A 14,049-nucleotide genomic window follows, 5' to 3' on the forward strand; every position below is an offset into this window, starting at 1 on the left:
GTCCTCCTATATAAACACTTGTACCCTTTCGTGATTAATCAGACAAATATTCAGTATCATACTGTCTCGTCTCCTGAAGGGAGACGGGAGACCCCTGCGCCTAGCCGCACCCAACCCTAACCGCCGCCTCCTTCCTCCGCGACGGCGCCGAGCCCTCCAGCCTCTCCGCCCTCACTTCCACCCTTACAACCTCCGCCCTAGACCCGGTAGGACCCTAACCCCTACCACTTTGGTATCAGATTGCCTAGGTCTCATGAGCTCCAACAGCCCCCCCCCCCCGTCGACCCCATCGCCGCCACGTCCGCCGCCACCACCAACACCACCCCCGCCACCTCCGCCGCCATGACAGGCGCCCACACGCTGCAGGGGGCCGCCACCGCCACCAACGGAGACCAGGCCGCCGCCGCGCCCACGGGTCTCGACCTCCTGCCCGCTACTTTGGCGGACCTCGCCGACAGTCTCCGCGCCATTCGCTTCGAGCTCGCGGAGATCAAAGCCGGCCAGCACCCGCCGCCCCCACAGGCCGCCGTTCCGGTTCCGTCCGCCACCCCGACACCGCCCGCCTCCGCCGCCAGCAAGGGCCGCCCCGCATGGTGGCCGCCATCGCCCTCGCCGATTCCCACATGGACCGACGCGTCGCCCGTCTACACTCAGACTGCGGCGCGGACGACAGTTCAGCAGCCCGCCCACACCTTTGGCGGTCCTGGCGGGTTTGCGGCCCCCTTCGCCGCGAGCACTTCCTTCAACCCGGGCCGCCAGGAGGGCGCCCCCGAGGTCCCGCCTCGGGCACAGCAGCCGCCCCGCTTCACCAAGCTGGAGTTCGCCACCTACGACGGCGCCACCGACCCCCTGAACTGGCTGAACCAGTGTGAGCAGTTCTTTCGGGGGCAGCGGACGCTCAACGCCGATCGCACGTGGATCACCTCCAATCACCTACGGGGCGCCGCGCAGACTTGGTACTACGCCCTCGAACAGGACGAGGGCGGGATGCCGCCCTGGGAGCGTTTCCGCGACCTGTGCCTCCAGCGGTTTGGGCCGACCCTCCGCGGTAGCCGCCTCGCTGAGCTGGGACGCCTCGCCTTCACCACCATGGTCCAGGACGTCGCCGACCGCTTTCAGGCGCTCGCGTGCCATGCCCCGGGCGTCTCGGCGCGGCAGCGCGCCGATCTCTTCGTCGGCGGCCTCCCCGACTACATCCGCGTCGACGTCGAGATGCGCGAGCCGGCGGACCTGCAGACGGCCATGTACTATGCACGGGCCTACGAGCAGCGCGCCCTCGCCATGCAGCAGGTCTACGCGCAACGTGGCAGCGCTCGTCCCGCGCCCCGACCCGCCCCGACGGCCACCGCCCCGCCGCGCCCCGCGCCGGCCGCTGCGCCTGCAGGCCCTCCTGCGCCGACCTGTCCCTTCAAGCGGCTGACGGCTGCGGAGCAGCTTGAGCGGCGCCGCCAGGGGCTGTGCTTCAACTGCGACGAGAAGTACGCGCCGGGCCACACGTGCGCCCGCCTCTTCTACCTGGAGACCGTCGATGACGCCGATGTTGAGGCCCTCACCGCCGAGCTCGCGGCCGCCACCGTCACTGAGGCCGGTGTCACGACCTACGCGCCGGTCGACGCGTCCGCCTTCGTCGTCTCTCTTCATGCTATGGCGGGCATCAAGACGGCAAAGACGATGCTGCTGCCGGTGACGATCAATGGGGAGCGTCTCACTGCGCTGGTGGACACGGGCTCCACGCACAACTTCCTGTCCAACACCTCCATGCGCCGCCTCGATCTCCAGCCGGCGAGATCAGAGAAGTACAGCGTCACCGTCGCCAACGGGGACCGTCTTACGTGCCAGGGCGTGGCGCGACAGGTTCCCGTGCTCGTAGGCGACGAGCCGTTCTCCATCGACTGCGTCGGCATCGACTTGGGCTGCTACGACTTCATCCTCGGCCTCGACTTCCTGAGCACCTTAGGCCCCATCCTGTGGGACCTCGACGTGTTGTCCCTCATCTTCTGGCGCGAGGGCGGCCGTCGTGTTCACTGGACGGGCGTGGGCAGCACTGGCACATCCCCGCAGCTCCACCTGATGGCCGCCGCGCTGGACGAGGCGCACCCGCTTCTGGCCGACTTACTGCAGCAGCACGACGACCTCTTCGACGAGCCGCAGGGCCTCCCTCCCTCGCGACCCTGTGACCACCGCATCCACCTGCTGCCGAACACGGCACCTGTAGCTGTGCGGTCGTACCGGTACCCCCGCCGCGCGAAGGACGAGCTCGAGCGCCAGGTGGCGGTCATGCTAGCACAGGGCATCATTCGGATCTCGACATCGCCGTTCTGCGCCCCCGTGCTCCTTGTGCGCAAGGCCGATGGCACGTGGCGCTTCTGCATCGACTTCCGCGCCCTCAACAACGTCACGTCCAAGGACAAGTTCCCCATCCCCGTCGTGGATTAGCTCCTGGACGAGCTGCATGGCGCGCGCTTCTTCACCAAGCTCGACTTGCGCTCGGGCTATCATCAGTGCGCATGCACCGGACGACATCGCCAAGACGGCGTTCCGCACTCACCATGGCCACTACGAGTTTTTGGTGATGCCGTTCGGCCTCTCCAACGCACCGGCGACTTTCCAGGCCCTGATGAATGACATGCTCAGCCCCTACTTACGCTGCTTTGTGCTTGTTTTCTTTGATGATATTTTGATCTACAGCGCATCCTGGGCGGAGCACTTGCAACACGTGGCCATCATCTTCAACGAGCTTCGAGCGCATCGTCTTCATCTCAAGCGCTCAAAGTGCTCGTTTGGCACGACCTCCGTCGCGTACTTGGGCCACGTCATCTCCGCCGACGGTGTCGCGATGGACGCGGACAAGGTCGCCGCCGTCGCCGCCTGGCCGACGCCCCAGTCGCCGCGAGCTCTTCGCGGATTTTTGGGCCTCGCAGGATACTACCGGCGGTACATCCAGGACCTCGGCCTCATCGCCGCGCCTCTCACGCGCCTGCTTCGCCGTGACGCTTTCTCCTAGGACGAGGAGGCGGCCACGGCCTTCGCCGCCCTGCAGCGGGCACTCACGACGGGTCCCGTTCTTTAGATGCCGGACTTCGACGAGCCGTTGGTGGTGGACTGCAAAGCCTCCGGCATTGGCTTCGGCACCGTCCTTCACCAGGGCGAGGGTCCACTCGCTTTCTTCAGTCGCCCCTTCGCCGCGCGCCACCACAAGCTCGCCGCATATGAGCGCGAGCTGATCGGGCTGGTCTAGGCGGTGCGTCACTGGCGGGCGTATCTTTGGGGCCGTACATTTCGTGTGCGCACGGACCACTACAGCCTGAAGTTCTTGCTGGATCAGCGCCTCTCCACCGTGCCGCAGCACCAGTGGATCAGCAAGCTCTTCGGCTTCGACTTCACCGTCGAGTACCGCCCTGGCCGGCTCAACACAGTCGCCGACGCCCTGTCCCGCCGAGACATTGACGACACTGCGGACGCGCCCACGGTCGGTGCAGCCCTCTGCATCCACTCCGGGCCATTGATACGTCTCCAATGTATCCATAATTTCTTATGTTCCATGCTACTTTTATGATGATACACACATGTTTTATACACACTTTATATCGTTTTTATACATTTTCCGGAACTAACCTATTGACGAGATGCCGAAGTGCCGCTTCTCGTTTTCTCGCTGTTTTTGGTTTCAGAAATCCTAGTGAGGAAATATTCTCGGAATTGGACGAAATCAACGCCCAGTATCTTATAATTCCACGAAACTTCCAGAACACCCGAGAGGGACCAGAGGAGAGCCACAGGGGGCCCACACGTGTGGGCGGCGCGGCCCAAGGGGGGGACACGCCCCCCTATTGTGTGGAGCCACCGCAGCCCTTCCGACTCCGACTCTTCGCCTATAAGAAGCCCCCTAACCTAAATCTTTGATACGAAAAAGCCACGGTACGAGAAACCTTCCAGAGCCGCCGCCATCGCGAAGCCAAGATCTGGGGGATAGGAGTCTCTGTTCCGGCACGCCGCCGGGACGGGGAAGTGCCCCCGGAAGGCATCTCCATCGACATCACCGCCATCTTCATCGCCGCAGCTGTCTCCCATGAGGAGGGAGTAGTTATCCCTCGAGGCTAAGGGCTGTACCGGTAGCTATGTGGTTCATCTCTCTCCCATGTACTTCAATACAATGATCTCATGAGCTGCCTTACATGATTGAGATTCATATGATGAGCTTTGTATCACTATTAATCTATGTGCTACTCTAGTGATGTTATTAAAGTACTCTATTCCTCCTCCATGATGTAATGGTGACAAGTGTGTGCATCATGTAGTACTTGGCGTAGTTTATGACTCGTAATCTCTTGTAGATTATGGAGTTAACTATTACTATGATGGTATTGATGTGATCTATTCCTCCTTTCATAGTATGATGGTGACAAGTGTGCATGCTATGTTAGTACTCGGTATAATTGCGTCGGTCTATCATGCACTCTAAGGTTATTTAAACATGAACATCGAATGTTGTGGAGCTTGTTAACTCCGGCATTGAGGTGCTCTTGTAGCCCTACACAATTAGTGGTGTTCATCATCCAACAAGAGAGTGTAGAGTGGTTTTATTATGTGATCAATGTTGAGAGTGTCCACTAGTGAAAGTATGATCCCTAGGCCTTGTTTCCGAATAGAAAAGTCACACCACAAAGATTCCTATCTCCCACGTCAACTGCACGCCAGCAAGTATTTTCTGGTGCCATTGCGGGGGAGGTCACCGTTTGTTTACTGTTCCACTGCATGTTTACTCGCTACCATATTTATTTCAGATTGCTATTACCACTCATACTCATCCATATTACTTGCATCTCACTATCTCTTCGCCGAACTAGTGCACCTATACATCTGACAAGTGTATTAGGTGTGTTGGGGACACAAGAGACTTCTTGCATTGTGATCGCAGGGTTGCTTGAGAGGGATATCTTTGACCTCTTCCTCCCCGAGTTCGATAAACCTTGGGTGATCCACTTAAGGGAAAACTTGCTGCTGTTCTACAAACCTCTCGCTCTTGGAGGCCCAACACCGTCTACGAGGAAAAGAAGTGTGCGTAGACATCAAGCTATTTTCTGGCGCCGTTGCCGGGGAGGAAAGGTAAAAGGCATTCACACTCCGGTCCCAGGTAAGTAAGTTATTTTCTGGTGCCGTTGTGAGTGCTCGAAGCTATTTCCTTTAGATCCTGCAATTGCATCGTTTTGTTTCTTGTTTTTATTTCACTAGTTAGGCATAATGGAAAGCAACATGGAGCTTTTTAATCTATTTCCTGAGTTAAGACATGGATGGTTTGATGCGAAAATTTAAAAACCTATGGAACATATTAGTATGAACGCTTTGAACACCATTGTTGCTAATGATATGGAAAATTCTAAGCTTGGGGAAGCTGGTTTTGATGAGCATGATATTTTTAGTCCCCCAAGCATGGAGGAGAAAATTTTCTTTGATGATACTTTGCCTCCCATTTATGATGATTATAATGATAGTAGTCATTTGGTGCCACCCACTATGGAGAGTAAATTTAATTATGATTATACTACGCCTCCTACACTTGATGAGAATAATAATGATAGCTACTTTGTTGAATTTGCTCCCACTATTACTAATAAAATTGATTATGCTTATGTGGAGAGTAATAATTTTATGCATTAGACTCATGATAAGAATGCTTCATGTGATAGTTATATTGTTGAGTTTGTTCATGATGCTACTGAAAATCTTTATGAGAGAGGAAAATTTGGTTGTAGAAATTTTCATGTTACTAAAACAACTCTCTTTTTGCTGAAAATCTTGAAGTTGCGCTTGTCTAGTCTTTCTATGCTTGTTGCATTATGCTTCATGAATTTGTTTATTTACAAGATTCCTTTTCATAGGAAGTGGGTTAGGCTTAAAAGTGTTTCTAATTTTCTTTTTGATGCTCTCTTTTGCTTCAACTCTTATTTCTTGCGAGTGCATCATTAAAATTGTTGAGCTCATCTTAATGGCTATAAAGAAAGCACTTCTTGGGAGATAATCCATGTTTTTATTTTACTTCTGCACTTTTATTTTATATTTGAGTCTTGGAAGTTGTTACTACTATAGAAACCTCTCCTTATCTTTATTTTATTGCATTGTTGTGCCAAGTAAAGTATTTGATAGTAAGGTTCATACTAGATTTGGATTACTGCGCAGAAACAGATTTCTTGCTGTCACGAATTTGAGCAGTAGTCTCTGTAGGTAACTCAGAAACATCTGCCAATTTACGTGAGTAATCCCCAGATATGTACGCAACTTTCATTCAATTTGAGCATTTTCATTTGAGCAAGTCTGGTGCACCTAAAAAATTCGTCTTTACGGACTGTTCTGTTTTGACAGATTCTGCCTTTTATTTCGCATTGCCTCGTTTTGCTATGTTTGATGGATTTCTTTATTCCATTAACTTTCAGTAGCTTTGTGCAATGTCCAGAAGTGTTAAGAATGATTATGTCACCTATGAACATGTGAATTTTGATTATGCACTAACCCTCTAATGAGTTGTTTTGAGTTTGGTGTGGAGGAAGTTTTCAAGGATCAAGAGAGGAGGATGATACAATATGATCAAAGAGAGTGAAATCTCTAAGCTTGGGGATGCCCCGGTGGTTCATCCCTGCATATTTCAAGAAGACTCAAGCATCTAAGCTTGGGGATTCCCAAGGCATCCCCTTCTTCATCGACAACATTATCAGGTTCCTCTAGTGAAACTATATTTTTATTCCATCACATCTTATGTGCGTTACTTGGAGCGTCTGTAAGTTTTTGTTTTTGTTTTGTTTGAATAAAGTTGGATCCTAGCATTCATTGTGTGGGAGAGAGACACGCTCCGCTGGTTCATATGAACACATGTGTTCTTAGCTTTTAATGTTCATGGCGAAGGATGAAACTGCTTCGTTAATTGTTATATGGTTGGAAACAGAAAATGCTACATGTGGTAATTGGTATGATGTCTTGAATAATTTGATACTTGGCAATTGTTGTGCTCATATAGATCATGTTTAAGCTCTTGCATCATATACTTTGCACCTATTAGTGAAGAAATACATAAAGCTTGCTAAAATTTGGTTTGCATGATTGGTCTCTCTAAGGTCTAGATATTTTCTAGTAAGGGTTTGAACAACAAGGAAGACAGTGTAGAGTCTTATAATGCTTGCAATATGTTCTTATGTGAGTTTTGCTGTACCCGGTTCATACTTGTGTTTGTTTCAAATAACCTTGCTAGCCTAAGCCTTGTATTGAGAGGGAATACTTCTCGTGCATCCAAATCCTTGAGCCAAAAACTATGCCATTTGTGTCCACCATACCTACCTACTACATGGTATTTATCTGCCATTCCAAAGTAAATTGCTTGAGTGCTACCTTTAAAATTCTATCCTTTGTCTTTACAATATATAGCTCATGGGACAAATAGCCTAAAAACTATTGTGGTATTGAATATGTACTTATGTATCTTATATCTTATTAAGTTGCTTGTTGAGCGATAACCATGTTTCTGGGGACGCCATCAACTATCCTTTGTTGAATATCATGTGAGTTGCTATGCATGTTCGTCTTGTCTGAAGTAAGGGTGATTTATCATGAGTTGAATGGTTTGAGTATCCATATTGTTAGAGAAGAACATTGGGCCGCTAACTAAAGCCATGAAGCATGGTGGAAGTTTCAGTTTTGGACAACAATCCTCAATCTCTTATGAGAATATTATCTGTTGTTGAATGCTTATGCATTAAAGAGGAGTCCATTATCTGTTGTCTATGTTGTCCCGGTATGGATGTCTAAGTTGAGAATAATCAAAAGCGAGAAATCCAATGCGAGCTTTCTCCTTAGACCTTTGTACAGTGCGGCATAGAGGTACCCCTTTGTGATACTTGGTTAAAACATATGTATTGCGATGATAATCCATGTAAATCCGAGCTAATTAGGACAAGGTGCGGGCACTATTGGTATACTATGCATGAGGCTTGCAACTTGTAGGATATCTTATACATAATACATATGCTTTATTACTACTGTTGACAAAATTGTTTCTATGTTTTCAAAATAAAAGCTCTAGCACAAATATAGCAATCCATGCTTCCCTCTTCGAAGGGCCATTCTTCTACTTTTATGTTGAGTCAATTTACCTATTCCTTCCATCTTAGAAGCAAACACTTGTGTTAACTGTGCATTGATTCTTACATACTTGCATATTTGCATTCATCATATTACTTTATGTTGACAACTATCCATGAGATATACATGTTACAAATTGAAAGCAACCGCTGAAACTTATATCTTCCTTTGTGTTGCTTCAATGCCTTTATTTTGAATCTATTGCTTTATGAGTTAACCCTTATGCAAGTCTCATTGATGCTTGTCTTGAAAGTACTATTCATGAAAAGTCTTTGCTATATGATTCAGTTGTTTATTCATTGTCTTTACCATTGCTTCGAATCGCTGCATTCATCTCATATGCTTTACAATAGTATGATCAAGATTATGATAGCATGTCACTTAAGAAATTATCTTTGTTATCGTTTACCTACTCGAGGACGAGTAGGAACTAAGCTTGGGGATGCTGATACGTCTCCAACGTATCCATAATTTCTTATGTTCCATGCTACTTTTATGATGATACACACATGTTTTATACACACTTTATATCATTTTTATGCGTTTTTCGGAACTAACCTATTGACGAGATGCCGAAGTGCCAGTTCCTGTTTTCTGCTGTTTTTGGTTTCAGAAATCCTAGTAAGGAAATATTCTCGGAATTGGACGAAATCAACGCCCAGCATCTTATAATTCCACGAAGCTTCCAAAACACCCGAGAGGGACCAGAGGAGAGCCACAGGGGGCCCACACTTGTGGGCGGCGCGGCCCAAGGGGGGCGCGCCCCCCTATTGTGTGGAGCCACCGCAGCCCTTCCGACTCCGACTCTTCGCCTATAAGAAGTCCCCTGACCTAAATCTTCGATACGAAAAAGCCACGGTACGAGAAACCTTTCAGAGCCGCCGCCATCGCGAAGCCAAGATCTGGGGGAAAGGAGTCTCTGTTCCGGCACGCCGCTGGGACGGGGAAGTGCCCCCGGAAGGCATCTCCATCGACATCACCGCCATCTTCATCAACGCTGCTGTCTCCCATGAGGAGGGAGTAGTTCTCCCTCGAGGCTAAGGGCTGTACCGGTAGCTATGTGGTTCATCTCTCTCCCATGTACTTCAATACAATGATCTCATGAGCTGCCTTACATGATTGAGATTCATATGATGAGCTTTGTATCACTATTAATCTATGTGCTACTCTAGTGATGTTATTAAAGTACTTTATTCCTCCTCCATGATGTAATGGTGACAGTGTGTGCATCATGTAGTACTTGGCGTAGTTTATGATTGTAATCTCTTGTAGATTATGGAGTTAACTATTACTATGATGGTATTGATGTGATCTATTCCTCCTTTCATAGTATGATGGTGACAGTGTGCATGCTATGTTAGTACTCGGTATAATTGCGTTGGTCTATCATGCACTCTAAGGTTATTTAAACATGAACATCGAATGTTGTGGAGCTTGTTAACTCCGGCATTGAGGTGCTCTTGTAGCCCTACACAATTAGTGGTGTTCATCATCCAACAAGAGAGTGTAGAGTGGTTTTATTATGTGATCAATGTTGAGAGTGTCCACTAGTGAAAGTATGATCCCTAGGCCTTGTTTCCGAATAGAAAAGTCACACCACAAAGATTCCTATCTCCCACGTCAACTGCACGCCAGCAAGTATTTTCTGGTGCCATTGCGGGGGAGGTCACCGTTTGTTTACTGTTCCACTGCATGTTTACTCGCTGCCATATTTATTTCAGATTGCTATTACCACTCATACTCATCCATATTACTTGCATCTCACTATCTCTTCGCCGAACTAGTGCACCTATACATCTGACAAGTGTATTAGGTGTGTTGGGGACACAAGAGACTTCTTGCATTGTGATCGCAGGGTTGCTTGAGAGGGATATCTTTGACCTCTTCCTCCCTGAGTTCGATAAACCTTGGGTGATCCACTTAAGGGAAAACTTGCTGCTGTTCTACAAACCTCTACTCTTGGAGGCCCAACACTGTTTACAGGAAAAGAAGCGTGCGTAGACATCAGCCATCTTTCGCCTTGATCGATGAGGTTCGCCGCGCTACTGCCGCGGCTGCGGATGCGCAGCTTCTGCGCCAGCGCCTGGCCGACGGCGAGCTGGCCGCGCCGTGGCGCCTGGGCGAGGGACTACTCCTCCATGGACGCCGCATCTTCGTGCCGGATCATGGAGACCTGCGCCACCAGGCCTTGTCCTTGGCGCATTCTGCAGGTCACGAGGGCGTCCAGAAGACCCTGCACCGTCTCCGCGCTGATTTTTACATTCCAGGGGATGGCGCCCTGGTGCGAGACTGGGTGCGGGCGTGTGTCACATGCCAGCGGAACAAGACGGAGACGCTCCATCCGGCGGGCTTGCTGCAGCCGCTGGACGTGCCGTCCCAGGTGTGGGCGGACATCTCCATGGACTTCATCGAGGTGCTGCCGAAGGTTGGCGGCAAGTCCGTCATCCTCACGGTGGTTGACCGCTTCTCCAAGTACGCGCACTTCATCGCCCTCGGCCATCCCTATACGGCGGCATCTGTGGCACGCGCCTTCTTCGACGGCATCGTTCGCCTCCACGGGTTTCCGTCCTCCATCGTCAGTGATCGTGATCCTGTGTTCACGGGTCACGTCTGGAGGGACCTCTTTGGGTTGGTGGGCGTGAAGCTCCGCATGAGCACGGCGTTTCATCCTCGGACGGACGGCCAGTCCGAGGTCGTCAACAAGATCATCGCCATGTACCTGCGCTGCATCACCGGGGATCGTCCACGAGCTTGGGTGGACTGGCTGGCGTGGGCCGAGTACTGCTACAACACGTCCTACCACTCCGCGCTGCACGCTACTCCCTTTGAGGTGGTCTACGGGAGGCCGCCGCCGGCGATGCTTCCCTATGCGTCTGGCACGGCCCGTACTGAGACGGTGGATGACCTGCTGCGTACCCGCGACGAGATATTGGCTGAGGCGCGCCAGCGACTTCTTCAGGCTCAGCAGCTGGCCAGGAGGTACTATGACGCACACCATCGCGAGGCGGAGTTTGCGGTGGGCGACTGGGTCTGGCTACGCCTTCTTCACCGGACGACCCAGTCCTTGGACCCGCGCTCCAGGCGCAAGTTGGGACCTCGTTACGCCGGTCCCTTCCATGTGCTGGAGCGCATCGGCATGCTCGCCTACCGTCTTGAGCTGCCCGCGGGCTCGCGCCTCCACGACGTCTTCAACGTCGGCCTCCTGAAGGCCTACCGGGGCGACCCTCCTTCGGCACCACCAGCTCTTCCACCTACTTCGGATGGGCGTCTCGAGCCTGCCCTGGCGAGTGTGGCTCGCGTGATGAAGGCCCAGCTGCGCCGTGGTGTTTGGCACGTCTTGTTTCATTGGACAGGCATGCCAGAGGACGGGGCGACTTGGGAGAAGCTTGAAGATCTCCGCCAGCAGTTTCCAGAAGTTCGGCTCGAGGACGAGCTGTTTGAGAAGGCGGGGAGAGATGTTATGGTCGGTCTGACCTATACACGCAAGAAGCCCACTAGTGGCTAGTTGTGGGCTTAGCCCAAGTAAATTAGGGGCTTAGCCCAGGTAAATTAGGGTTTAGAGGAGGCCGTCCTCCTATATAAACACTTGTACCCCTTCGTGATTAATCAGACAAATATTCAGTATCATACTGTCTCGTCTCCTGAAGGGAGATGGGAGACCCCTGCGTCCAGCCGCACCCAACCCTAGCCGCCGCCTCCTTCCTCCGCGAGGCGCCCAGCCGCCGGCGCCGAGCCCTCCAGCCTCTCCGCCCTCACTTTCACCCTTACAACCTCCGCCCTAGACCCGATAGGACCCTAGCCCCTACCAGTATTACTCGCAAGTAACCTCCAATAGTTTGGATCTGAAATCTCTTTGCATCATCTCATATGAAATGGGTTCAACGTCCAATTATGAAATCCTTGGAAGAAAAGGATGAATCGAAATATTGCTGCTACGCCAAAACTCGGCGCAAAGAACCAACCAGGTTGCCCCAGTGGATAAATAAGGAATACATAAACAAAACCGCGATTGGACCAGAGAATGAGATTGTATTATAAGGCCGCAATTGAACATACCGAGCAAGTTCAAATTGGCGTAACATGAAACCTATTAGTGCAAAAGCCCCGTGTGCAGGAGCACGGAGTCCTGCACAAGCGCACATCGAACTCCATGTTTGAGCCTGCTCTTTGGCTTTGGTCCATGCAGGCGTCAGATTTACCCTCTTACGGCCCTGCACACCAAGACAGATGTTGTTGCCGTCCGTGGAGGTGACTTTGATCCTCGTCACCTTGAAACACAATCAACTGAGAATACATTATCCACCATGCACTCTGTTATCTTCGATCGCCGATTTTGACCTTACAGTCGGCTGCCAAGGCTCGATGTCCGACTGTTGTTTCTATGGTGGAGCGTTGCAATCTCACCGGGCGGAAGCTCCCACACAACCTTCTTGCCTTCCACCCCCGTCCGACTGTCATCATCGGCAGGTTGAACTGTACATCGCAGGGCGCCGTCGAGGCGAAAGAACCCCTCCACGGGGACCCACTCATCCTTGCCCACCATGGCCTTGGACCATACCAGAAACAAATAGATCTAATCTTGCAGATTAGGAAAGCTAGCTAGCCAGCCCGTCGTCCACCGTCGCCGCCCTAGAAGACCCCACCTCCGTGCGAAGGGGAGTCCATGGACGCGCCACCACCGCCCCTGCCTTTGGCAGCCGGACGCGGCCGCCACCGCCGACCCCAACGGTGGCAACGGCCAGGAGGAGGAAGATGTGCCGCCTCTTCTTGGGTTCGGGTCGTTGCCCGGAGCCGCCTCTTCTTGGGTTCGGGTCGTTGCCCGGAGCCGCCTCGCGCGAGACGACCCTGGTCGAAGGTGGGAAGGAAGGAGAGGGGATGGGCCGGAGGGGCGGTGGTGGAGGGAGGGAGGGGTGGCGGCGATGCTGGGAGGGTGGTTATTTATTTGTAGTAAGTTTTGTATGCTTTTCGAAAAGTCAAAGCATGAATTCATATACACTAAACATAATACTGTATTATCTAAAAAAAATGGTTCTAATTAATATAGCACCTTCTCATTTTCATTTTCTTTTTTCAGATTTCGTCTTCCGAGAGACTGATTCTTGGAGTTAGATCCTTGCTAACCGGAGCCAAAACTATTTTGGCTACTTTGCTGACTCACTTGCGAAAATGTGAGGTAAAAAGTAAAACAGAATGACATAAGAACAAATTATTATAATCCGCTTCTTCCCGTTCAAAAATAGGAAATAGAAATTATTTTCATTTCTGTATATTCATTTTTACCTCCCACTTTGATAATTTTCACACCAATTATCTTGTTTAGCAGCAACTCGTTTCGATTACTCCATTTAGTCAACTTTTTGTCTAGATTTTACCCCTTTTTAAGTTTTTCGGATCTGCCCGACGACTCCTAGCCATCGGTTCTATCTGGCATGCCACATCGAAATGCGCTTTCTTCACCCCGCGTATTTCTATCACTAGAATTGGCTGTATGGGTGCGCCAAGCCAGTTTGTTTCCTTCGATCCAGGATCAAACTGGAATCAGCAAAACATTGGCTCAGATACCCTGCAGGGGATCAGCCACCTTCTGGCTTAGGCATGCAAAGAATATGCCGGGAGAAAATCCGTCTCTGATATGGCACACTATGACACTACATACGTCGTCTGAGAGGGGAAAAATGACCGTTAGGCGGTCTGACGTCCGCGTGGGCGACCGCGGTGGCGATCCTGGCCTGCCGGCCGCTGAAGTTTCTCCACCGCCGTATGCTTCGATGGAGAGGGCTCCGCTTGGTCGTTTCTGGGCTTTGGCTGTTGAAGATTCAAACTCAAGTTCGGAGGCGGAAGAGGGTTGCTCGGCGCGGGCGTTGGACTATCTGTGCCGATCTCCTTCGCCGTATGACACCAGAGACTTGGTCGAATCTTTGT

At 51.3% G+C, this 14,049-nt stretch overlaps 1 pseudogene; it reads left to right on the forward strand.

Annotated features, from left to right (window-relative positions):
* The first annotated feature begins 342 nt into the window (after positions 1–342).
* LOC124650765 lies at positions 343–11,632 on the forward strand (annotated as a pseudogene).
* The last annotated feature ends 2,417 nt before the right edge of the window (positions 11,633–14,049 follow it).

This window comes from Lolium rigidum, chromosome 1, assembly GCF_022539505.1.
Source record: "Lolium rigidum isolate FL_2022 chromosome 1, APGP_CSIRO_Lrig_0.1, whole genome shotgun sequence".
Taxonomy (NCBI): Eukaryota; Viridiplantae; Streptophyta; class Magnoliopsida; order Poales; family Poaceae; genus Lolium; species Lolium rigidum.